This window comes from Ischnura elegans, chromosome 1, assembly GCF_921293095.1.
Source record: "Ischnura elegans chromosome 1, ioIscEleg1.1, whole genome shotgun sequence".
NCBI lineage: Eukaryota > Metazoa > Arthropoda > Insecta > Odonata > Coenagrionidae > Ischnura > Ischnura elegans.
The window spans coordinates 24,246,638-24,272,100 of NC_060246.1; the positions used below are offsets into that span (position 1 = coordinate 24,246,638).

At 40.5% G+C, this 25,463-nt stretch overlaps 1 protein-coding gene across 1 annotated transcript in view; it reads left to right on the forward strand.

Annotated features, from left to right (window-relative positions):
* The window catches only part of LOC124157287 (ecotropic viral integration site 5 ortholog), a 174,616-nt gene that overhangs the window by 33,746 nt on the left and 115,407 nt on the right, over positions 1 to 25,463 (forward strand). The window lies entirely within an intron of this gene.

Genomic DNA, 25,463 nt, shown 5'->3' on the forward strand with positions numbered 1-25,463 from the left:
GGGTTGTATTGTATGATTGGGAGCAGTCTACCTGACCTCGAATATCATCAGGAGAGTCCAACTCATAACTCCGTTTATTAATCTTTTGTATGCCGGCGTGCTTTTGAGACGAAATGTGAGACTGAAAGTATTCGATATACTTACTTTTCACAAGTAATTCATGAACAATCTGGTATTAACAAACACGGGTACTCACGAACATGAAGGCTTAGTTTTCGTGAAGCACACTTTTGGAGAATGTAGATTCCTATGACATTGGCAGATCATTAGGAAGTCATTAGAGAAGGATTCTTCATGGGTTTCCGACAATCTTCTACTGTCGACGTTTAGATGGTTTACACCGCTTTCGTCCTCAAAGCGTTGATGCGTGTTGTTCAATGCAGTTCAGTTTAACAGATGTTTATTCCATGAGTACAGCAACATAAAGTATACAACTTTTTCAACTGAATAATAAAAGTATATCTACTCGTGGAGCTGTTAAGGCCTCATCAGCACTTCTGGGATTGAACTACTGGAATGGGAGTGGTATTTGCCCGGCATTCACCCAAAGGACGTCGGAAAACCCGTAAAACCACCGTCAGGCCACCGCGGTACAATAAACTATATAGAATATCAACGTTCCAAGTATGAAATATGTCGAAACAATTACAAGGTAAATAAATAAATGTGGGTTGAATTTTCTCGCCTTTATTTACGTCAACGATTCCGATCCATCAGTTCCGAGTCGGTGGCTCTTGATTGGCTTGTGTCCCTCTCCCTCCTTGCTTCTCTAATTTTCCTCAGGATGGGCATCCAGGATTAGCTGAGTGTATATCCAGCATTTCGATTGAATTTCATCTCCTTCATTTGGATCTCAAAGGCTTCTTATATCAATCTATTCCAATATCCGTCTGCTCTACGTAGTAATTCCGTCTTGTCAAAACAGATACGGAGGTGAGAACGTACAGTTCCACTGTGTGCCTTGAAGTTCTTCATTTCCGGTTACTACCGCGTTGGTTGCTGTGGCGATGGCAACAATCTTCGACCTGAAGACGCTGGCAGTAGTGCCAGCGAAACTGTTGTCATCGCCGCAGCAACCGACGCGGTAGTAACCGGAAATAAAGATGCAGATGTTAGGTTGCTCTCGGTGATGGCTGACTTTTCGGGATATCCTAACGCATGCCTACCGGTGAGATTAATTGGATGCGGTCAAAAGTTCTTGCGGCATTCCCAAATGAGAACTATCGTTATTAGAGAAATTAATGAAGAGCCTCACTCTCGGAATCGTTGGGATGCCAACTAGACCAGTGAATGCAGTCTTACCAGCGAGACGGTGCATTACGCTAGGCTATCGTGTTGTATCTCTATATCCGTTGTGTGTATCGCATCTAATTAATTTGTCGAATCTTCTTAATTGCCATGTCTTTACAATTTATTTTTTAAATTATCATAGATAATTGTTATTCTATTTTAGTCAGGTATTCTTTATTATGTGAAATGCGTCTTGTATTTTTATGGTATTTAAATAATTTTTGGATGGTGATGCAAAAATTAATAGCTTTCTTTTTCAGCAAATGTTTTTGTTGCTTGACCCAATTTTCATGGAATGGCCGTTAGTTTTAGTTCCATGTAAAGAGCGCAAAAGAATTTTTTTCTTATTTTTGGACGTATAATGAGCATAACATAAATAGCCATTGTTTTTAGGTGCGTTTAGAACGATTTATATTTTTTCATTCGTGGATATTATTCCCTGATTGTTCGTGCATATTGAAAAAAAAACGTCTTCAAGTTTTCCTCTCTTCCTGCGTTGAAATGTGTATCACGTCACGTACGTGAGCTTGTAGTTTGTACGTTTGGGCGAGCCTCGCTAATTCTGTTTTCTCTCTCTCTCTCTCATCGCTCCATGGTAAGATCGGCCGCAGTAACAATGGCCGGCCACTCGCGTTGAGTGCGCGAATCGCGTTGGTTGCTAAATAGCCCTGGCGAGCGCGTACATCGGCCTCAAGAACCATTCCTTTCTCGCAATGGATGCGCCGACCGCCCCAGTTATGAAGCCCGCAATTCCGTGGAGCTTGGGTAATTGAGCTTATTATTTTTTTTAAGAGTCCGAGACGTTATGTAAACATGCGCTATATCCTTTTCAGCCTTCCTTTTGAGGATTTTTCTGCACGGATGACGTAATCCCGTTGCTCATCGCGTTTTAAGCCCCACCCGCCTTGAAGACTGGCTCTCTTGCCCACGTAAGAAAGAGACTTTTTTTTATGTGGGAGAATACTTCCATTCTTCTTGCACGCGTAATTTTTCTGTGTGAAGAGATTGATGCGACCGTTATGATTCTCCTTTTTATTGGCAGATCTTTCTCGACTGCAGTCTACTCATGGTAGATGCTGCATTCGTTCACCCGCTTTGTTTCAGACATTTCTACATGTACATAATACCCTGCGAGCCGCCACTTTTGGTGTTTGGTAGCGGGTGACCAAACACCAGCACGTTTGTGGATCCTCTTTTTGCACACCAAGAGGTCATAAATATATTACACATTACAAAATAATAAAAAAACATAAAATAACAAAACATTCATGCAAAGGCAACACTTGGCAACGGTTAATAACTAGTCATATAGTTTTTCCATGCAAGGTTAGAGCAATGGGGAGAGATAAGCATGCAATGAGCAGTCCTCGCGGGAAACGGCATTAATTTTGTTTTAATCAAAGCACCGATGCTATCTTTCTCTGATAACACGAGGAAAAATGAAATTTTAAATCATTCTGTTTTGCAGTCTTTTTTCTTATTTTTTCTCGTGATCCCGTCTACCATGGTAAAACAATAAAAGGAGGATATATTTCTCCATGTCTGAGAAATAGTCAATGGGTAAATTTAGCCGAACTTTTGCTCTACACTCCTGTAAAGAATCCCATCCTAACTCGCCTAATGTATCGGGAACGCTGCACTCTTTATCGTAAAAAAATCATCTCGAATCTACCCGCCCTGCAATGTACTCAATTGATATCAGCTATCAGTCCTACTTTACAATGAATTATAGCCGAGTTTCCGTGGCAGCTGCTGCTGGCGTGGTGTGGGTGAATATCGTGCTATTTTTGGTGCTTTTGTAGAGGCCTCAGCTGTCATCATCCATTAATTGCGTGCATCCAGAAAATTGCACAACGTGATGTTCCTCCGTGTGCCGTGCCTCGTGTATGTGTTAACTGCGTACATTCGTTCGCGGGGCACACCTTTATGACGTCACTTTGCAGGGCTGAGATAAGCCTTAACTGTTTATTACGAAGTCGAAATATGTACTCAAATTGACTCATTCGTTTATGGGTGGATGTGTAATCACCAATTTTGGCGATTAGGGTTAGTCGAATGTAATTAATGCAGCTGCTGAGTCATTGGTCACAGTGCATGTGTCCTAATTGAATAGATTTCATGTTCATTTCAGGAGTAAACCAATTCTTGATAAGCCTGTTGCATTTATTATAAGTCCCTTCGACGTTTCGTGCTACATAAGTGGGGTAAGTGACAGGTTTTCCTTTTGCTACTGTCGAAAGAAAGACAAAAGTGATATCTGTGAAGCGGTAATGGTAGTGAACGTATATTTTTCACTCTTTCGCAATATGGTAGTTTGTAGGTATGCTGTGTTTTGTGATTGCCATAGCATATGCTTGAGACTTGGATTGTGGTTTACGCTAGATGGAAAGCAATAGCGAAGCTATATGTGGGGTTATCGGGGGTTACCAAGCATCATATGGGTATATATGGGGTCGTCATCGTATGCTATTGCTGCTAAAACTGATCCCGTAAAAAGCAGATCAAATGAAATATATAGACTTTTTTCCTGTTTCTAGGGTGGGAGTCAGTGAGATTATCTCTTTGTTATTTGTCATAGGACCTCACCGCCTCTTCCCTGAATAGGTTACAATAATAATCCTGATTTTATGTGAAAAAAGCTTCAACTACGACCAAATTTGTGAATTATGATTTTTAGAATCCGTGGATATATCCATTCGAGTCGCATATTGAAAGATTGTGTGTAACTATAGAGTTGTAACTTCGCCGTACACCCGATTTCAAGGGACGCTTTTTAATTCACTCCTCTGCGGCGCACAGTGGGCTGAAATCGAAAAAAGCTGGACAAAACCTCGAAAATGTTTTTTTTTGGTATGGAAGTTGAAACTTTGCACAGTTGTTGCCAACACATTAGTGCATTTTTTGACGCAAAATATTTTTCATACACTAATTTTTAATATAAAATACATAGCCTCAAAGTTGAACAAATTTGGTGCAAATTGCCCGCTTTGAATTTTTTTCGAAATTCAGCATGTTTAAACTAATGTCACACCTTTAGTAGTAATTCAATAGCAACAAAAATTTATAAAATTCTTAAACGGTTTGTTATCATTTTTTACCATTAACTTTCACGACTTAGTTGCTGTATTTGTGACCAATACGATACAAAATGGCGGACCCTGTTTTTCGTCGAATTTTTGTGTTTATGTAGGATTTTAAAAAAAGGATCACCGAGTTACCTCGAGATATTTACACCACATATACAACAAAGTATATAGATTATGATAATCGGAAGTACAGCTGCGACCACCTGCGACGCCGAAATTCAGATCGATTTTTCGAACGTGCGGCACCGCCCGGAGCTGGCTGCTGGCCACGGGAATTGCCGTACTCGACGGATGTTGAATGGTGAATCATTTTAAGCAAATTTATTGAATAAATGCTATGATATATTATTACTACATTTATTTTCCTTTTGTTGTAACCTGATTTTTTTACTGTCTTGTAATAATTATCGTCGATGCAGTACAAAATGGCGGACGCTAATTATCTTTATCTTTATTGCGTACTTCAATTGCTTCTTCAGATTATTGCCCTAGGGGAAGAATCATCTCTGGAGCTATACCTGCTCTGTGTATTAGGACCTTATGAACGGTTGGGGGCACCATAGAACTCATAAACAAATATTCCTCCGACCTAGGCTCTTGTTGCCAAACTTGCTTATACTGTGAATGCCCAGAACTGCCTTCGAAACCATATTTACAAATCAGAATGCACTTCAATTCACTTCTGGCATCAGGAACATTTGCCGTTATCGTAATTGCATCAAGCCTTTTATAGTCTTCATCCTCGGAAATATTCTGCGACCGTTCGCAACAAACTAAATAAAATCGATGTTTTTACCGTGCCGCGCAGTCCGCGGCTGCTCCCTGTGCTCATGGAATTTCGTGACGCAGCGTACATCATAAAGCGCTATGAAGTCTTTGCTGTGGATATGTTTTATTCCAACATAATTATTACCATTTCAATCCAAGTTGGTTTGTTGTCACTTTAGGTAAATGAATTCATTCCTCTATCCATTTTTACTGACTAGTGACTATTTACCAAATTCCCGAATGCAAACTAGCTGACTTGAAACTCTGACAATTCCGCTCGTGCATTTTACCCCTTGGATGGGTAAACGGCTCTATTAGCCTGCTTCTAACCTCAAAGACAAAATAGATTTTACAACCAGCCGACCAGCCTGCAGCTGGTTGGTATTTGTCCGTCCACTCCATGCGGTAGTCGCGAAAAGGGTCTTTTTATGACCCCACGTTGCTCGTGTGCGGTCCCTTTTACCTTTTTCGGAAATTCCGTTTCCAGAAAGAAATGCATATATGAATTTAGTTTGAATATACAGTGAAAGAGGTTAGTTTTGCTGTGGCGATTTTGGATGCACTCGGATACACGCGCTTTGGATATTAAGAACTCCGGGGAATCTCATCGGTTTTCTGCTTTAACTGCATTGGCGGTGTCAATCACTCATTCACCAGGCATCTATCATCCAAACTGGTAAGAGATTTTCATTTGTAGTTCTTTATATTTGCCTCGTGCTATAAGCAATTTCCCTTTTTTTATTTACCATTAACGCCCCTAGAATTGACCCTTTCTTTAATTTTCATGTATGTTACTTGTTATTGGTAACTCGTTCGCCTGAAATAGAACCAGTGATGAATTGAACAAAAAATTTGGAGCAATTATAAAAATGTCTGGTCTCGAGGTAACTCGTCTATTGCTTCATTAAAAAGTTGTCAAATCCGGATGTAAATCCTTTGCGGAGAGATATGAATTTTTAATGTAATATCTGACGAAAAAATGTCAAGCGCAAGGTAATATTGAAGCTACGAAGGGCCTTAGTGACTCTCTTAAACGATATTTTTTGATTCGCTACCAAAGGAAATGGGAAGCCTGCAGTAGAAACAATGAATGATTTTTGAGGAGAAATATTGAGTGGCTGAAAGCACCTATATATGTACCAGAAAACGTTCTAGAATGGACCAGAGCTTCTAATTCTTTGGGAAAGTATATGCGATTAATAAGTGACCTGAGTTGTTGCATTATCTCAATGGATTTAAGGGCGATTTTTTACTCATTTTGATCCCATTATGATCTGATGGACGCCCGGAAAAAAATTTGACAAAGTTAGCGAAAGAACTAAGAGGAGGAAGACTGTAAGTCTTAGATCTTCTCACTCGGCGGCAACTTTATCATTCGCACCATCGATGACATTAAGAGAGGAAGGAGATGAGGCGGCCTCCAAATTAGTGAAGGAAATTACAACGACCACTCCAACCAGAGCAAGGAGAGTCCTAGCAAAATGGAAGACACCCATCTCAGGTTCCTCCATGATGTCAGAAGACGAGGCTCTTTCTGTTATCATATCGATGCACCTAACAAAAACCAGTTCAACGGTGTTCAGAAAATAGCTGAAAGCCATGGTCACAAATTATACGCGAACTATGAAAGAGTGAGGTTTGCTAAAAATGCTGCGTACCCGGATGGCATAGAGATTATAGAAATATCGTGCGAAGGCAATCTACAAAGTCTCCTCTCGCACACTGCCTCACGGGTTCTAGCTTGCGTGGCAAATGTTCCTGAAGCCAGAAGTGAATTGAAGTGCATTCTGATTTGTAAATATGGTTTCGAAGGCAGTTCTGGGCATTCACAGTATAAGCAAGTTTGGCAACAAGAGCCTAGGTCGGAGGAATATTTGTTTATGAGTTCTATGGTGCCCCCAACCGTTCATAAGGTCCTAATACACAGAGCAGGTATAGCTCCAGAGATGATTCTTCCCCTAGGGCAATAATCTGAAGAAGCAATTGAAGTACGCAATAAAGATAGCAGAAAATATCGAGAAAGCTTTAGCAGGAAGCACTCTAGAATATCTACCAACGATGACTTATTTTGTCGGCTCCTCCTGACCTCGGATCCAGTAATATCCAACGCCGCACCCCTAATTACAAAGAAATTCCGAAGAATAACGATAGAAGTGAGGAATTTACTGTTACTAAAGGACGATGACCCTTAAATCCTGCAGCCTCGAAGTGAAAGCGACAGTTCTTCAAGCGACTGGGAGTGATGCTATTACATGTACACAGGGTACATTTAGATATTCATTGATAACCTTTTATCAAAATGGAAGGACTAGGAAAAAGCATAAAAGCCTATACAGTTAATAATAACATTAAATACATCCTCACCAAAGGCTTAGCATTCATAGAGCTTTATAATGTACGCTGCGTCACGACATTCCATGAGCCCAGGGAGCAGCCGCGGACTGCGCGGCACGGTAAAAACATCGATTTTATTTAGTTTTTTGCGATCGGTCGCAGAGTATTTCCGTGGATGAAGACTATAAAAGGCTTGATGCAATTACGATGTAAATATCTGAGAGCAACTCGGTGTCCTCCTTTTTATACAGCCACACACGGGCAAAAATGTTACTGAAATTAGCGTCCGCCATTTTGTACTGCATCGACGATAATTATTACAAGACAGTAAAAAAATCAGGTTACAACAAAAGGAAAATAAATGTAGTAATAATATATCATAGCATTTATTCAATAAATTTGCTTAAAATGATTCACCATTCAACATCCGTCGAGTACGGCAATTCCCGTGGCCAGCAGCCAGCTCCGGGCGGTGCCGCACGTTCGAAAAATCGATCTTAATTTCGGCGTCGCAGGTGGTCGCAGCTGTACTTCCGATTATCATAATCTATATACTTTGTTGTATATGTGGTGTAAATATCTCGAGGTAACTCGGTGATCCTTTTTTTAAAATCCTACATAAACACAAAAATTCGACGAAAAACAGGGTCTGCCATTTTGTATCGTATTGGTCACAAATACAGCAACTAAGTCGTGAAAGTTAATGGTAAAAAATGATAACAAACCGTTTAAGAATTTTATAAATTTTTGTTGCTATTGAATTACTACTAAAGGTGTGACATTAGTTTAAACATGCTGAATTTCGAAAAAAATTCAAAGCGGGCAATTTTCGCCAAATTTGTTCAACTTTGAGGCTATGTATTTTATATCAAAAATTAGTCTATGAAAAATATTTTGTGTCAAAAAATGCACTAATGTGTTGGTAACAACTGTGCAAAGTTTCAACTTCCATACTCAAAAAAACCATTTTCGAGGTTTTGTCCAGCTTTTTTCGATTTCAGCCCACTGTGCGGCGGGTCGGCTCCATGAAGTTTAGATGTTTTAAATATTCCGGAACAGTTTGAGGAGGGGACTGTTTTTAATCTTTTGGTTGAAATCCCGAATTCGGGACAGATTTTAAATATTATATTTTGCAAACAATTATCATTTCAGAGAGGGGCCTGGGGCGTCACGCCGCTGTTTCTACTCGATATAATTGTCGTTTTATTTCATGTTAGATTTAAAGAAGCTTGCTCAAATCTACTCGATATAATTGTCGTTTAATTTCATTTTAGATTTAAAGAAGCTTGCTCAAATAAAATCCGAATATGCAAGCGTGATGGAGTGGAATTTTTCCATGTTGAAATACTAAATACTTGCTCAAATAAATTGATGGCCATGCCTCGGTTTGAATTTAGCCCTTTCACATTCTTTCCTTAAATATACAGTGGATTCCGGTTAATTGGGACACATCGGGATAAAGGAAATTTGCCCCAATAAGGCGAACTATCCCGTATATGGGCATTAACAAACCTTGAAATGATAGAAAGAAGACTGAAGAATTTTTATAATGCAAACAAAGTTTATTAAACTATTTATTTGCTTAATAAATCAGCGAGAATAGTTTATTTATTAGCATTTTTCAAGAATTTTGTTAATCATAGTTGAAAATATTTTTCACAGCATCAGGGGACGCTGGATAAATGTTCATGGTTAAATAAAAACACAGTACTATTCCACAACCATATATTTGCAGTCTACTAGTTTCAACGTTACAACGTCATAATCAAGACTCTACTAGTCTTGATTATGACGTTGTAACGTTGAAACTAGTAGACTGCAAATATATGGTTGTGGAATAGTACTGTGTTTTTATTTAACCATGAATATATCATCGTTCCACCAAGTAACGCCTAAATCTGTTGATTTTATTCTGGATAAATGTCTTTTACTAAGTCCTGTTCAAGAAAAATTAACGTTTAATTAGTTAAGAATATGTGATTCCTGGATATTTCATTTACTTTCAATCATGCGAGTACTTATTTATTATTTATCTCGAGTCCCCCCGAAAATAGCGCAGTGAGGCCTTTACATCGGGAGTTTTAACAATTAACAACAGACGATCACATGCATCAATGACCCGCAAGGGGCAACCTATCCCGGCGGGACTCGAACCCTCGACCTGCGGTATGGCTTATCCTTGCCGCCACTGAGGCCGACAAATAATTATTCAACGACTTATTGTTCAAATCTTATCTCCTCGTCTGAGTAATTTGTCCAATGTACTCTGGTTAAAGAAAATAAAAGTCAAGTCAAGTTTACTGCATTTTTGTCATCCTCGGCGCACGAGCAAAGTCGGCACAGGCATCCAATGATGGCGAAGGGCTTCGTTGCCCTCTAGCATAAATAAGTACATATATATTGGCAAGACTAGCGAGGCCATGCTTAATCGACTTTCCCGGCGTTAAGCGTCCTGAAATTATTGTCATATCCCCAATCCGTGGTTCGTTCGCTGAGAATGTGCTCCGCGAACGATTATTAATTTTTTCCCCTTAATGAGGTATTCGAAGGTTTAGCGGTATTCGAGTAACAGTTGTGTTCGCGAAGGGTTGGTGGGAAGGCTCTTATGGATTAAAGAGGGAGTATGGGATTACTTCCGCTTCCGCCCGAGCCCCAAGATAAATTGGTTGAAGCCGAGCCGGGGCTTTTTGCAATTAAATCATTGCCCGATGGGAGGGCCCCTTCCCCAGGGAGAATCGCTGCTGTGCTCGGCATCCCAATGCATCGGCCGTCGGTCGGTGAACGGCTCGAGGGAGTTTTCTTCACGGATGTGGTCGATTTCGTGCTCCCGAGTGATGTATGGTCAGCCGTACACTCTCCTGTTTGTTCTAAATTTGCATTGATTTACTACAGGAATCCGTTTGCAAGTTTAGCCTATGCATGAATGAGCAATTTTGGTTATTATGCTTAATATTTTTTATGGTCACATGTTATTCATGTGAGTATCCACTTGCATTTTGGTAATTGGTCACCCCTTGCCAAACATCTTTGAGGTGGCTCCCATGATATCGTGTGGATGTGTTGAAACTTCAACATATCTCTCTATCTCTTCATTCTATTGAATTGTTTGTATTGAATTTCTTTCCCCTGCGTTATTTTCAATCCTTTTTCGGTAAATAGCCGGTCTATGGATCACCGTATTTGTGCCCATCTAAATCTACATACTAGCCCGCAGGCCACCTCATAGGCGTGTAGCGGGGTGTGTTAGGACACCAGCCGTGAAAAAAATGAAATGAGGGTTCAAAGTTCCACCTAGCTTTTAAGTAAGTCCTTTATAGTGTTCGGTGGGAAAACAAATTACTAAATCTATCCGTTCAGTTAAATATCTCTCTTAATTTATCGTTTCCATAGGACGTGAAAATATAGAATGATAATCATATGATTCTCTCCGTGTCGCTCTTAAATTTACATCAACATCTATATCATCCCCTGCGAGCCACCTCTATGGCCGTAAAAATATTACGCACAATAATACAATACGTGGACATTTATTCAAAGGATAAACTTCATGGTGAAGCAAGAACCCAGCACTGTTCCGCAAACTTTTATTTGCTGTCGACTAGTTTCGACGACTATAGCGTCATTAACAGAGCTATTTGTCTTAATAATGACGCTTTAGCCGTCGATACTAATCGACATCAAATAAAAGTTTGTGGAACAGTACTGGGATTTTTCTTCACCATGAATATCTCATCGTTCCACTAAGTCACGCCAAAAGTCAGTTGATTTCAAAGGATAAACTTGCCAACGGTTAGTAATTCCCATAGGACATCCATGCTAGGTTGGAACAATGGAAAAAGATGAACATGCAATGAGTCGTCGTAGCGAGTGACGCCATTAACTTTATTAATCGAGAGACCTTTGCTATCCCTGACAGCACGAGGAAAGAATGAGACGTTGACAGCCGCTGGGAATATTCGAATGAAGCACAATAAATGATGCCATTTTCTAGTCAGTCCAGATCATCGCGTGTTATTTTTTTTTCTCGATCCTTCACTCTGTCTCGTGCGGTCGAAGCGAAATGCTGGTGTGGCAAGTGCATGGTCCCCAGTGTCTGTCTATTGAAGGGTGGATTGGAGGGGTGGCTTATCCAAAGGGGATTCTGAAATGTGCTGCCGCCGACTGACTCCGGAGTTTCGCTTATTAGGTTATCGGGTGGACTTTGTAGTTCGCTGAATCGCGTTCCCCCTCCCCGCGGCCTCATTATGTGCTAGAATTCCCACGGTGTGTCACTATTCAGCATTGTCTACGCGCGTCACGTGAGCCGTTATGAGAACGCCCCACGTAAGTCAATAATATTTTTTTTATTTAGGAATTTTCTTCGGGTCGCGTGATGCTGCTTCACTTGGTTTAGGAAAACTAGGCTCTGATTGTAAAATAATTGACTTATTGATAGTGTCAATAGAAGTTATCTGTATCAGTGGCGTCACCACGGGGGGTTTTCCGCGTTACAACCCCCACTTCCCCATTGAGCCTTTAAAAGAGGCAAAGGGAGGATCCTCGGACCCCCTTTTGCTCTGGGGTGTTTTCCATACACCCCAGGAGGGCCCCGAAATCTCGAGTAAACCCCTCGACCCCGTTTCGAAATCTTGGCAACGCCATAGATCTGTATGCATTTCTTGGCATGTTGTTACTCATTCATGTATCCGTTACTACGCTAACCTTGCGTTTTCTATTGATAACTATAAAGTAGTTATAGTATTATTGTAGTAGTTTTATTTGCATAGTCGTATGCTCGTATCCTTAGCACTCTCCTAGTTCCTGGTCTGAGCGCGTGTCGTTGTCGTGTGTTCTTGGACTGTTTCCGGCTAGCTAACGCGTTTCTGATTAAGGCTAGAATGAGTGCTGCATGTCTGGTGTGGAGTCACCCCGTGCCACACACCCTGATGGTAGCCGCTACGGTACTCTTAGATGTAAATGCTTAAGAGTAATCCTAAGTTCTCGTGTTTGGCGCTCTGAGAACCTCAAAGAATTACTACACACATGAAATGCAATGAGAAAAAATCCGTCTTGACCGGCAATCGAACCACGGACCTTTTGCTGTCCGGGCTTCAGCGCAGGTCACTACGTCATCCAGGTTCCTGATTTTATTAGTGGCAGTTTACCGATGCTAATGGTGCTAGAATCTAATACCATTTATAAAATCTCTGTTTCATTTCATGTTGTCCTCGAGAATTACGGTCAGCGGTAAAAAATATAATTTCCTTCGAAATTTACATAGTTTTAGTTCTATTCTAAGATATAAATTTTATTTACCATTGAAAATTATGGCCATGTTGGTCTCTGTATCGACTATAGTAGTACCTATTACTTTGAAAAAGAATTTATTTACAATATCAATATAAGAACGTGCATATTAATATGTTTTAAATGATAAGTAAAGGACGTACGTACTAATTGCTCGTACTGGTAGGTTGTGTCTATGTGATTGAAATTTAAAAAAATCTCCTTCACCCAATCAATTTTGTATACAGGGTTATCATCAAAGAATGGTACGGTTTCAGTAATAGGGTGGTTTCCTATTATTTTTTTATTGCCTAAATCGAAAGATTATTACTCCTGGAGTACGTATTTAACGCTTTTAGATTTTTAAATGACGATATCTATTTTTCGCGATTAAATGAAAAGTGAAAATTTTCAAGCGCGCGAAAACGCGACGCGTAAGTAGGAATGATGGGAAAAAAGTCCGTGTGACGCATTTCTGGTTCCCCCTCCCGCCTTGTGAGGTGACCTTGGAGAGGCTCCGAGCGCTGATACGACGCAGGATGCTAGCGGGTAGCTGAGTACCATGCTATCTGGTAGCGCTTGGCTTAAAAAAGGTTTATTAATACCTTATCAAACAAAGAAAACTTTCCGACCTTAGCCAGTTTTAATAGGTTATTATTAAGACATGTTCCCCTGAGCTCTGTGCCTCTTGCATGCATTGGTAACCTCAGACGATGTATAACTCCTATCCTCTCGTGTAGAAACTAGGTCCCTGTGACGTCACGTGGAGTGGCATTGCATGGGCGCCAATCTGGCCTTTTTCAAATGAGGAAAAAATTTGGCCCTTGCCATTCGTCTAAACAGGTACTTCTACAACCAAATAATTTGTGTATTATGAATACACTAATGGTGGGTAACGAATCGCAATCAATGCCTTTCGTTTTCTTCGATGAAGGAAACTACCCTATTCATAGGAACATAGTTGGGATAGGGTGACAGAGATGTTTCATAGGCTGCTTGATCCCTGCCCGAGTGCCTTGAGGAGGGGACTTCAAGTGCAGCACTCCGTCCGTCGGATGGGACGTTAAGCCGTGGTCCTCTTGGCGCCTGTGCTTAGGAGTATGCTGATGTAGGCACTGGGTTTATCTTGTCTAGAAAATGAAGGCGCTCATATTGAAATTCATTGATGATGTAAAATACTGTTTGAGACGACAAATTCGAAAAAACGTAAACTGAAAGTAATTCTGTTTCCATGTAAACCAATTCCAAAACAGCAAACCGCAAAACCGCGATTGCTGGATAGACAATGTAGTTGCATGGCATTCGCTTTTCTTGTGTATACTTCTGGGTTCTCACGGCGTTTCTCTATCGGGCTATGACACGATGCGTCACGTGAGGCCTGAGTTTGCGATCAGAAAATTTATAAAAAAATGGCGCTGAGTGGGGAAAAAGATCGAAATATGGGTCATCCATCTTCTGGAAGAGGCCCCTTAATATAAACCCCTTCAAGCTCAAGCTTAAGATATACCCCTTAATCAAAACCTCCTTACAGCTGGCGAGTGGCTGCCTCAGTGACAGTGGAAGAGACGACACCCATACTTGAATGTGTGTCCCCTGATAATGTCGGCCTCAGGATTTGCCAATACTTTATTTTCATACATTCGAGGGTCTCTGAAGTTGATGGATGGATTTTGTTGTTAGGATCAGTTTTTTCCACGGAAACCTAGGTTTTATGCGTCTCCTCCTTTCGGGGGACAGTCAGTGCGGTTGTCGAAAAATGAATTTCGGGGCAGAAAATCGCGTCAGGGACAGGATAGGCTGAACCGCACCTCGGGTTTTTCACCTGTTTATATGCTGACTAAGTTATCAAATCGTGATTTTATTCAATGTGAAAGTTTTTTTTTCGCTTGGAAAATGGTCAAGGATGGGGTAGTTCACTCGCGAAATCGCGATTCTTTATAAAAACTAAAAATACTAAAAAATATAAAAGTACTACCCCACCATTTTATTGCTAATAATAATATATCTCCAGGGATTGCGTAGTTCGTGAAACCGCGTTAATAATGGCTATTTTACGTGTTTGGCGACGGTTACGACGAGTGATATTTAAGATTGTCAGGCTCTCAATTTGGTATCGACAAAACTTTATTGTTATTATCTCAATAACTTTCGATAGGGAAACACTGAAGTGCATGCGGGACTCCTGTTTTTAAACTGCTCCCCATCTCCACCATACACCTTTCGTTGCTAGAAAAATTCAGTAATATGTTGGTGATAAATGGAAGACAGGTCTTGTTTTGTCTCTGAATGTACCGCGGGGTAGGGAGCTACAAAGAAAACTATAAACTTACCTCACCTGTGTTATCATCTTAAAATTTCCAAGGAACACGGAGTAGACCTTTTCAACAGTTATATAAAAATTTTACTCATGAGGAAATAATTAGTTGCACTAGGGTCGTTCACTCGGACTCGAAATCGCAATTTAATAAGACAATTCGGAAGATGAATGGGAAAGATGAGTTACGACGAAAAAAGTCTCCCTCGTTAAACTAATGTTCGAACTACCACGATTTGAATTATGATACGAGGACAGCATTATAATTTTGACATGGGATGGCGGAAGTATAGGGTAACTGTGAACGGGTTAACAAATGCAAACACCCGCTGAATGCATCAGCTGAGTATCATCGGCCGCCGGGAGATCTAGGCACACATGCAGCCACGAAAATGCGATCCTCGAGCAACTCCACAGGAGATCCGCTGGCTCGGCTGTAATTGCACTCATGTCAGGTTCTGGGTCAACGTCGTTTTTGGGGAAAACAAGCAGAAAAGTTCGTGCGCGCTTCACTCAGTCTAGGTACATGTACCTCCATAATATACAGCTAGCCACCTCTTGAGTGTGTGGCAGAGGGCAGTGGCGGATCCAGGATATGGACAAGGGGGGGCTAAGTGAGGGTTGAAATTCCGTCTGTAGTGGGGGTCGGAAAAAATTATCATTCTATCTAGTGTAAATGGGATACCCAAGGGGGGGGGGCTATAGTCCCCTTAGATCCCCCCCATAGATCCGCCACTGGCAGAGGGTGACCAATCACCAGCATGCAGCTTTTACGAGGACCCCCACATGCACACCACATGGTCAAAAAATATTACGCATAATAACAAAATATACGTCCACAGTCCTGCAAAGGCAAAAATTGCCAATGATTACAAATTTCTATAACAGATCCATGAAAGGTTAGATCAATTAAAAAAATAAAAACACGCAATGAGTCGTACAGGCGAGTGATGCCATTATTTATATTAATTGAGACACCGCTGCTATTCTTTATAATATGAAGACAATTATAATCTCTCAGTTTTGCAGTCTATTTCATTTATTTTCTTCTCGTGATCACGGCTACCATAGAACGACGGTAAACGAGGAATATTTTTCACATCGTCTGAAAAAAACTCTTCTCAGAATTTACGCACTAAATTTAGTCTATACATTGCTCTACGCTCCTGTAAATATTCCCATCCTAACTCTCCTTACATATTGGAAACGCTGCACTTTTTATCGTAATAACTCACCACGAATCTGGTCGCTATGCGCTGTACTCTATTGATTTCAGCTAAGTATCAGTCGTACTTCATAAAGAGTCCCGCACGCTTGCAGCTCCATGATAGTGGCTATTCGGGAAAGAGGATGAAATAAGTTTTAGTGAGCCACGAATTTGCCGATTAAGATTTGTGGTATTTTATTTTTTTTATAAAACACTGATTCACAAAATATTTCATTCATGAAATTTGACGAATGAGGAAAAATGTTTGTGAAAATTCTGAAAATGAGAGACTCTTGTCTGGTTGTGGGCCTAAGCCGCTTTCGGTAGAGAGAAGCAGAGCTCAGGTGCGCTTCGGTACACAGTCGATCCATATAATCCTGCCCCTTACGACTTCTCTCCCCGCCACCCAGCTCGGACCCACGGCACACCCCTGGAGGGAGGGGAGCAGCCGCACACGAAGCAGGTCCTTGACTATCTGGAGCACATTTGAAAATATCGCGGTGTCGAACACCCGATTGGCGAATATCTAGGACGGAATGGAGGCAGTGTAGATGATGATTTGAGAGCGTAATTGTGCCGGGTGGCACGGGGAAACGGAACCAAAACACGGCACGGAAGCCGCACTCATGGAAGGCAGGAGCAGGAATATTTAAAATTTAAGGATGGTAGACTCCGCACTTTGCCGTCATACATTTGCTCACGAATATCACAAAAGAGGATCCTCAAGTCGGCCGCCAAATGTGTTGTCAACCACCGCGCATATGTAAATGGGTTTACAGAAGTCACCACTCGCGTCGCTGTCGGACAAATTGATCCGATTTGCACGGGGAAATGAGGAATAATTAGGGGTATCGACCGAAAATTTCATTCATGATGATGTGATTTATCTAACGTATTACTTTTCAATGCTATTACTCATGATTACAAACATTACAGTGCAAAATATTGGAAAAAGTGGATCGCATTGCACTCATCACCGCCTCGCGGACATTCTTCAAAACCAATTAAATTGCGACCGAAGTGGCAACATAATTAATCCTCCAATGGAATGTAATTGGGCATCCTCTATTCAGTCCCCTTGCCTTTGCTGAAGCCGGCACCTGCGCAACGCCATCACACCATGTGAGGCCAGGGGCGCAGCGAGGAATGAAGGCTGGAGGGGGTTTAGGTGCAACTAATACCGGGGTGTGTGGGGGTATGGAATACCCACCAGGATAAGCGGTAGGTGCGAGATCAATAAATTGCTGAATTTTAAGATAAATGGCTGAAAATGGTAAGTCTTACGGCTTTCTGAGGGATATTTTATTAATCCTTACACTATTCTATTAGTAATATCAATCCAATTAAGTAAAATGGATTAAACTTAAAAATTTCTCTGACCTCTGGGGGGGTTTTATCCCCCAAACTCCGCCACTGTGTGAGGCTACTAACAGACGAATTCTATGCAAACTTTTCGTAATATTTTAGAACAGAAGATGTATACGTCCAGCTATGACGTAAATTGTGGCTGTGTCAAATGGACAATAATTTTAATAGCACGTGGGCTAAAATGCGCCAGGCTCTCATTAACTGGTCAAAATAAATGACCTTCACATCAGATAGATAATTATAGTTAAATTAAACCTCAATAAATGAAAATTAAAAATGGATACATTAAAATATGATCAATGGAGGTAATGTGTTACCATGCGATAAGCGCCGGATACCACGAGCTATTTAAATTAGTCTCGAACAAGCTTTTTTCGGTCAGCATTTGAATTTATATTTTAAATACGTTAAACACGTAATAGGGTGGTTTCCTATTATTTTTTTATTGCCTAAATCGAAAGATTATTACTCCTGGAGTACGTATTTCACGCTTTTAGATTTTTAAATGACGATATCTATTTTTCGCGATTAAATGATTAGTGAAAAATTTCAAGCGCGCGAAAACGCGACGCGTAAGTAGGAATGATGGGAAAAAGTCCGTGCGACGCATTTATGGTTCCCCCTCCCGCCTTGTGAGGTGACCTTGATCGAGGCTCTGAGCGCTGATAGGACGCAGGATGCTAGCGGGTAGCTGAGTACCTTGCTGGCTGGTAGCGCTTGGCTTAAAAAAGGTTTATTAATACCTTATCAAACGAAGAAAACTTTCCGACCTTAGCCAGTTTTAATAGGTGATTATTAAGACATGTTTCCCTGAGCTCTGTGCCTCATGCATGCATTGGTAACCTCAGACGATGTATAACTCCCATCCTCTCGTGTAGAAACTAGGTCCCTGTGACGTCACGTGGAGAGGAATCGCATGGGCGCCAATCTGGCCTTTTTCAAATGAGGATAAAATTTGACCCTTGCCATTCGTCTAAACCGGTATTTCAAAAACCAAATAATTTGTGTATTATGAATACACTAATGGTGGGTAACGAATCGCAATCAATGCCGTTCGTTTTCTTTGTTGAAGGAAACTACCCTATTGAGCACTTATGCTGAATAACTCTATAAAATCTATCTTGAATATCTATTTCTACTATTCGGTTGATTAATTTTGTGGAATTGTTTTGCATAGGAATCCCCTTATTAACCTCGAGTCACTACCGGATCTGTAGAGCGCGTGGAGTGACAATAACCTTCTCATTCGCTGTGTAATTTTTGTATTTTTTTCATCCTAGACCCGATATACCTGATGTAATTTATGTACCATTACATTTTAGGTGTGGCTGACTACGCATCGGAGAACCTGTTTGTTTCCCGTGGAGAGATGGCGATGAGGTGTAATCACCCTCGCGTGTACTCGCTTTGTACTGCCGTGCATTCACACACTCAAACTTCATTTTTTCACAATGGCCTCGCCATCCATGCTTCGTCGCTTTCGTCGCTTCCATTCTTTCTCTATCTCTCTCTCTCTCTGTCTCCGCGAGTGTGAATGTATCGCTGAATGGCGTCTCTCTCTGTGTGTCTCCCGCCGGCCCCTTCTTGAGCTTCATTAACCCCATTCCGAGAGCGCTCGAGCAACTTACGACGAATCCCTCTTTAAAAGGATCGAGGAGAGTTGGTGCGCGCGTTGACGACGCGCTCAAGTTGCTTTCCCGAAAAGTTTCATTGTCGACTCTTTCTTTTTTTTCCTCTCGTCACTGTGCGTTAGAACTTTGCCAGCAGCCCCGAGGACACACAGTCGGTCGTGAGCCATTGCGAATACGCGGAAGTTCTTTTGGCCCTGCCCGAATAGAAATTGTGAGCCTCCTCTTGGGTCATACTTTTGCGTCTTGCCGCCTACCCAATCCATTTATTCTAGAGTTGAGAATAAATCAGTGACATTGAAATTACATTATAGGTATTCTGTGCTGCGTAATCAAATATAGTTTATTTAATAGTTACTTGAAGCATTGCAATATGTCCACTGAATTTTTCTACGCCCGCCATGCTTCCATAATTTTCAGCATTTCGCGACACATTTACGAGATGTACTGTTTATTAATTCAGTCCATAGGATTGGTTGAAATTTTGTTTTAATCATTGACGGATGAAACTGATACGTAATTTCCTGTGTCCATAATTTTTGGAGAGGCTTTTGTATGTAAACATTAATAACTGGAAGATAGTGAAAAAATCGTCCGTTACTAACATAATGTTTTTTTTTCTTGGCCCTTTCAAGTAAAGGAAGGTACCGTTCCATCTCCCTCCAGCACAAAATAGGGAAGCCGGCTGACGCACGTGAAAACGCAGTGGTGTGACAATTTTTTCAGGCTATCCGGAGGCCTCAGTATAGACTTTATAGTTTTCTTTGTTATCGATAAAATTGAACCTCGTTATGACTTAACAGAACTTTTTTGAAATGTTATTCTAAACATTTTCTTGAAAATTTCAATGTATATTTTTTGCGCGACGTTTTGAAATTTAAAATTCAAAGTGAGCAAAATGAGCAAAGTATTGAAAGGTTGAAAATTATCTAACATTTTTAAATTGAAGTGATTTTCAAATTCAAATGTACTTGTTTTGATTTTTGGTCGTAATAGTTTGCATTTATAATGATGCGGTGTAATTTCTAGTTGGCTCGAATGTTTTCGCCGAATAAATTTATTTTTTTAATGTGACGGAAGAATTCACCATTGTTTATGCATAAAAAAAAATAAATTTCAGAATCAGCTTCCTTAATTTGGTAGAGAATATAGGTATCTGCTTAGCAATGTAGATTTTTCTTTAAAAATTCTCTTTTCAGCGATTCACTTTTTTTGTGAAACCTCTCCCACCTATGCATTAGTTTTGTCTTTTTTTCACCATTTTATATCTTTGATGAGCGGCAGCTAATATTTCGGGGGTAGTTTTGATACTTATATTAGCGTGAAGTCCTCCTGGGATTTTCTCCGGTTTAAATACTTGTGAACCACCTACGTTTTAACGGACTCGTCCATCGTCATCAGGGTGAATAAATAAGTTTGACCGAATAAAAAAACCGTTGAAATGTAGCCCAATTTAATGTATGATGATGGTAGACGAGTTGTCCGCTGAAACGCCAGTGATGTATAAAATGGGAATATTTTCAAGGGAACAATTTTTTAACTTTTGTGAAACTCGTTTATCTCTGTGAAATATTGGAAATTCTTTCTAAAAGTTCATTATATTTTAAATGGGCATTATATTTTTGTCAGTTTTCGTATGTATAATTAAATCGGAAGCCCACACCCAGATGTTGATGCGTTATTTAAACGTTTTTGTACTTAGTAACGGAATGGGGTGCGTGTTAGCTTAGTAAGTAGAGCCCTTGGCTGCAGATTGGAGGGTTTCGGATTCAAATCCCGGGCGAAGGCTTCGGGCACTCCAATTCAAAAATCCTCGAGTGCAAGGTGGCCTACGGAAAGTAGCAGTCGCTAAAGTGATCGCAGCGTTTCTGTGCGCTTGAGTGTTTCCCCGAGCCCAATTGCCCATGATAGAGGCACTCCGATTGGCTGCCGGCGTACTGTTAATCGCTTCTTAACTCACAATCAGTGCCCGCCGGTTACGAACCTTCGAAAGTGGTGGTCCGAAAGAATCGCCGAAAGTGAACGCAATGCCGCTTTAAAAAATACACAAATTCCGGCCAATTATCATAAATTTGAACATTTTTATCACTAGAAAATAATTAAGAATCCATCTAGCTATATTAAATTCAATAAAGACTCAGCTTGCCACTCGTATTGTCATCGTTTAAAGTGAGCTAAGTGTGGGCCTAAGCTGAATGCCAAAACTATTTTTAAAAATCGGATTGTAATTATAGCAATGAAATTAAATCATTTCCAAATCCTATTGTCGAGGGCGATTTCTACCATTTTACCAAAGCAACCTTCGAGTTGAATCACTGAGTGAGTGATCGGGGGCAATGGTAGGAAGCCGATTAACTAGCTATGGAAGAAGCTAGAAAATTATTAGTAGAGTATGTCCAGCGACAATTGCACCAAAGGAAAGAGTAACTTACTGCTGAAAATACAAGCAAAGAAGATAAGAAACAATTCACTAGTATGGAGCATTGTCCTCCATGGGAGCGAGGCTTGGACGTTGACAGTAGCGAAGAAGTCAAGAGTGGAAGTACTCTATCTGTGATATTACCGAGGGATGATAAAGATAAAATGGATCGACCGAGTAAGTGCTAAGAAGGGTGCGTGAAAAGAGAAGTCTTCTGAAAATATTAAGGAGAGGACGGGACAACTTTGGCTGGTCGCATTATGAGGCACGGTGGCACGAAGAAAAGACATTGGTCGAGGGACGGGTGGATGGGAAGCAGGAAAAGACTTCCCAGAATAGGTTGAGTAAAGAGAAGAAATAAGTCGCTATGAAAAGACTAGCAAATCGGAGAGTGGAAGGAGAGCTGCGTCAAACCAATCTCAAGATTATTCATATATGATGGTGATAAAGTCGTGGCGAGGGGAATTTATAAAGTTAGGTGGCTAAGAACAAAAAACGATTGTCGTAGTAAACTTGTTTCGTACTTGTAGAATTGTGTGTGGTGTGCTTTTTATTGCCCGGAGTTAATGTTGCATTTAGAAAATGTACCTTAAATGTCCTATAAGGATAGAAATAGGCACGTCGAAAAAAACGAGACGTACTAAACTTTTTTTTCATCAAGATCGAAAAAAACATCAAATAACCTTTTTGTTAGTAACTTGATGGATTACCAGGGATGCCGACTCACAAAAAATATTGGGGGGGCCCAAACCGGGGATCTTACCCAGGAAATTTTATAAGTAGTGAGTTTTAAGTTTTTTAAGCATTTAAGAAGAGTCTTATGATCAATATTAGAACCCTGATAACTCGAATCTCGATATCTGGACACTCCGGGGAAAATGGACCAGCCTGAAACATTTTTCCTCTCACCCATAACGAATTTTTTGAAATTTTCCCCGGACCCCATGGAGTCGGCACTACTGTGGATTACAATTTTACTACTTTAACATATTAATTAATTTTTATTGCTATAGCATATCTTATTAATTATTAATACATATTCTGATACCCTGAATCTAATTATCGCATTTATTATACCTTTTCTATGTGATTAGATAGATGTTTGAGTCCACTGGCAGTGAGTGTTGACATGTGATTATACAGACTCTCCATTTATCTAATTAAAAATACCTTTTTCTATAATGTCTCAGTTTATCTTTCGATATTTCCATGTAATAACTAATCTATGGAAATGATAATTCAATAGTATATATTTTTCGTGAATAACATAAAGTAAATTCTCAGAGGAGATGCCTTTCCAGATAAAAATTTAACGCAAGACAGGAAAAAAATGTGAAAAAAACGTATTAAAAATGTTAGATGTTTATTTTAAAATTTCAGATGATGATACGCTGTATCGAAACCGGTCGCAATATATTTTATTTTGTGAAACAGCTAAGTGTTTTCTTAACCTTTGTGCACCATGAAGGAGTTTCACCATGTTACGCCAACCACCATCGCATTTATTAAAAATGTTTTTTATTCGACATTTAAAACGTCCACGAGAAAGAAACTTTTCATCCCATCGTTAAATGAAAGGTAGAAATTAATCCCAAATTGATTTATTTCACCAGCATAAGCGCGTCCGTGTGCGCCTGCGCCGATAACGTTGATGCAGTGTTTTAACTGGATTATTATCATCTAACGGTCTTGATTGAATTTTACCTTACGTGTAGAGTTTTCAATTGAGTTCTCTGTTCGCCGACCTCAGTGGCGGCGTGGTAAAGTCCTATCCTTCCATACCTTTGGTCGTGGGTTTGAATCCTGCCTGGGTAGGTTGCTCTTCTCTAGGGCATGACTGTTTTCGATAGTGTGATTTTTATAATTTCCTGATTTAAATGGCTTAAATTTGCTCTTTTGGGGTAGGTGAATATGAATAAACTGAAAAAAATAAAAATATTTTGCATCATGTTCGTGGACCCAGGTCAAAAATGTGACCTTCAACATGCTTGTAGAAGTGTAGTCACCGTAGTGTTTTAAAAGAGTAATTACTTCTCAGTGGGACGTTGGGTCGAGATATCAATCCGATTCCCCACGATAAGCTTCACGGCCGACTGCGATTCCCTTTTTTTTCCCATCATTCACGGTCCTTCACGTATTTTCTGGGGCATGCGATGACACTCGGCTTCATTGAGGACCCAAAGCAAATAAATCCTTGTTCGACCACGGTGTGCTCTCTTAGCCCTTAACCGGTCAAACTATTGTAATGAAAATTTTGAGGTGAAAATATTGTTTTACATTTAAATATAGTAATTATAGCAGAAGGGACAGTGAATATTGGTTAATTAAAAATTCTTGAATTATCAGATAAATAATGCCACGTACCTATCTACTTAGATACATTGCCCATTTTGGCAAAATAAATAATTTGCCTTGAAAAAATAAATTAAAATGAGTATCCATTATATGCATAAAACAGAACTGCATGAGCTTCCTCATGCCCTCAAACAATAAATTACTTGAACAAAACTTATTAATGATTCTCGAGGTAGTTACGTGCTCGCTGCAATGCTGAAATTCATGAAGCATCAAGGTAGTTCGGGAAAACTCCGAGAGATGGCGGTAGTTTACCATGCCTTTATAACCCGTGTTTCTTCCGAGATAGATCGCCCGTGGTCCAAATTGAGATACATTGGCTAATAGAGGGTTAATTTTGGCCTTAATGTATCCTACAAAATATTCCGGTATTACTTATAACATGGCCTTTGTGATTCAGTTATTTCTTTGGCGATGTATACGGATTTTCCCGTTGGAATCGGAAGGATGTTTTTTGGGGTGGCTAGAGTTGGCCTTCCGCCCAGTGGGCCTGACCCTCATATCTCGGCGGTCCCTATGATTTTTCAGAGACTGCCAGATTTAAGAATATTACAATAGAGGATTCCCATTGTCGGACTCTAGATGTGTTATCACCAACCAGCCATTTTAATGGGTTTGCAAAAGTCAGTCACTCGCGTCGCTGGGGGACATAGCGATCCGAATTTCGCGGGGGCATATGAAATGACTTCACCTGTTAATCCAAATTTATATTTGTGATGGTGTGCCGTATGAAATTCACAGCTTTTCAATGCTTTTCCTAGCTATTATAAACCTGGTGTACTAAATGTGACTACGTAGGTTTCCGGGGTGTTCAGGTTTCAATTTCTCCATGTTTGCGGTGCAGCCGCGTGGGTTTGTTGGTGATGACAACAGTTTCGCTGGCACTGCTGCCAGCGTCTTCAGGTCGAAGATGACGCCGGTCCACGATTTTTGTCCTCCTTATATAGGGGGTCAGTCCCGCCAGTTGTGGCTGCCGCTCTCTTATTGGTGTACTAAATATTGAGAACGAATGTCTCGCTCTCGCGGACGTTTTTGGAAACAGATTGAAATGTTCCTTAAGTGGCTACAATGTGTCAGCATTCAATAGCAAGGACTGGGGCCTTTAGTCCCTTGGCCTGATGCCTGATTGCGTGTTTTGTGGCCGGAATTTCGAGTACAACACTCCGTCCGTCGAATAGGACGTTAAACCGTGGTGCCCTTTTCGCCTTTCAGTTAGAGCAGGCGAAGATCGTAGCCAGGTTTCCCTCCACCTTTCTTTCCTGCCATTCCTCATGGCTTAAATGTCCTAAGCTGCCGGCTGTCACATCGAAAAAAGTGTTTACCTTCGTAAGAGTTGAGAATCAGGTGGCTCCAGCTCGGGACAAATATATACGTCTGTTGAAAATGCGAAACATGGCTAATAGTGAAGGTTGGTTGGATTTTTTAACCA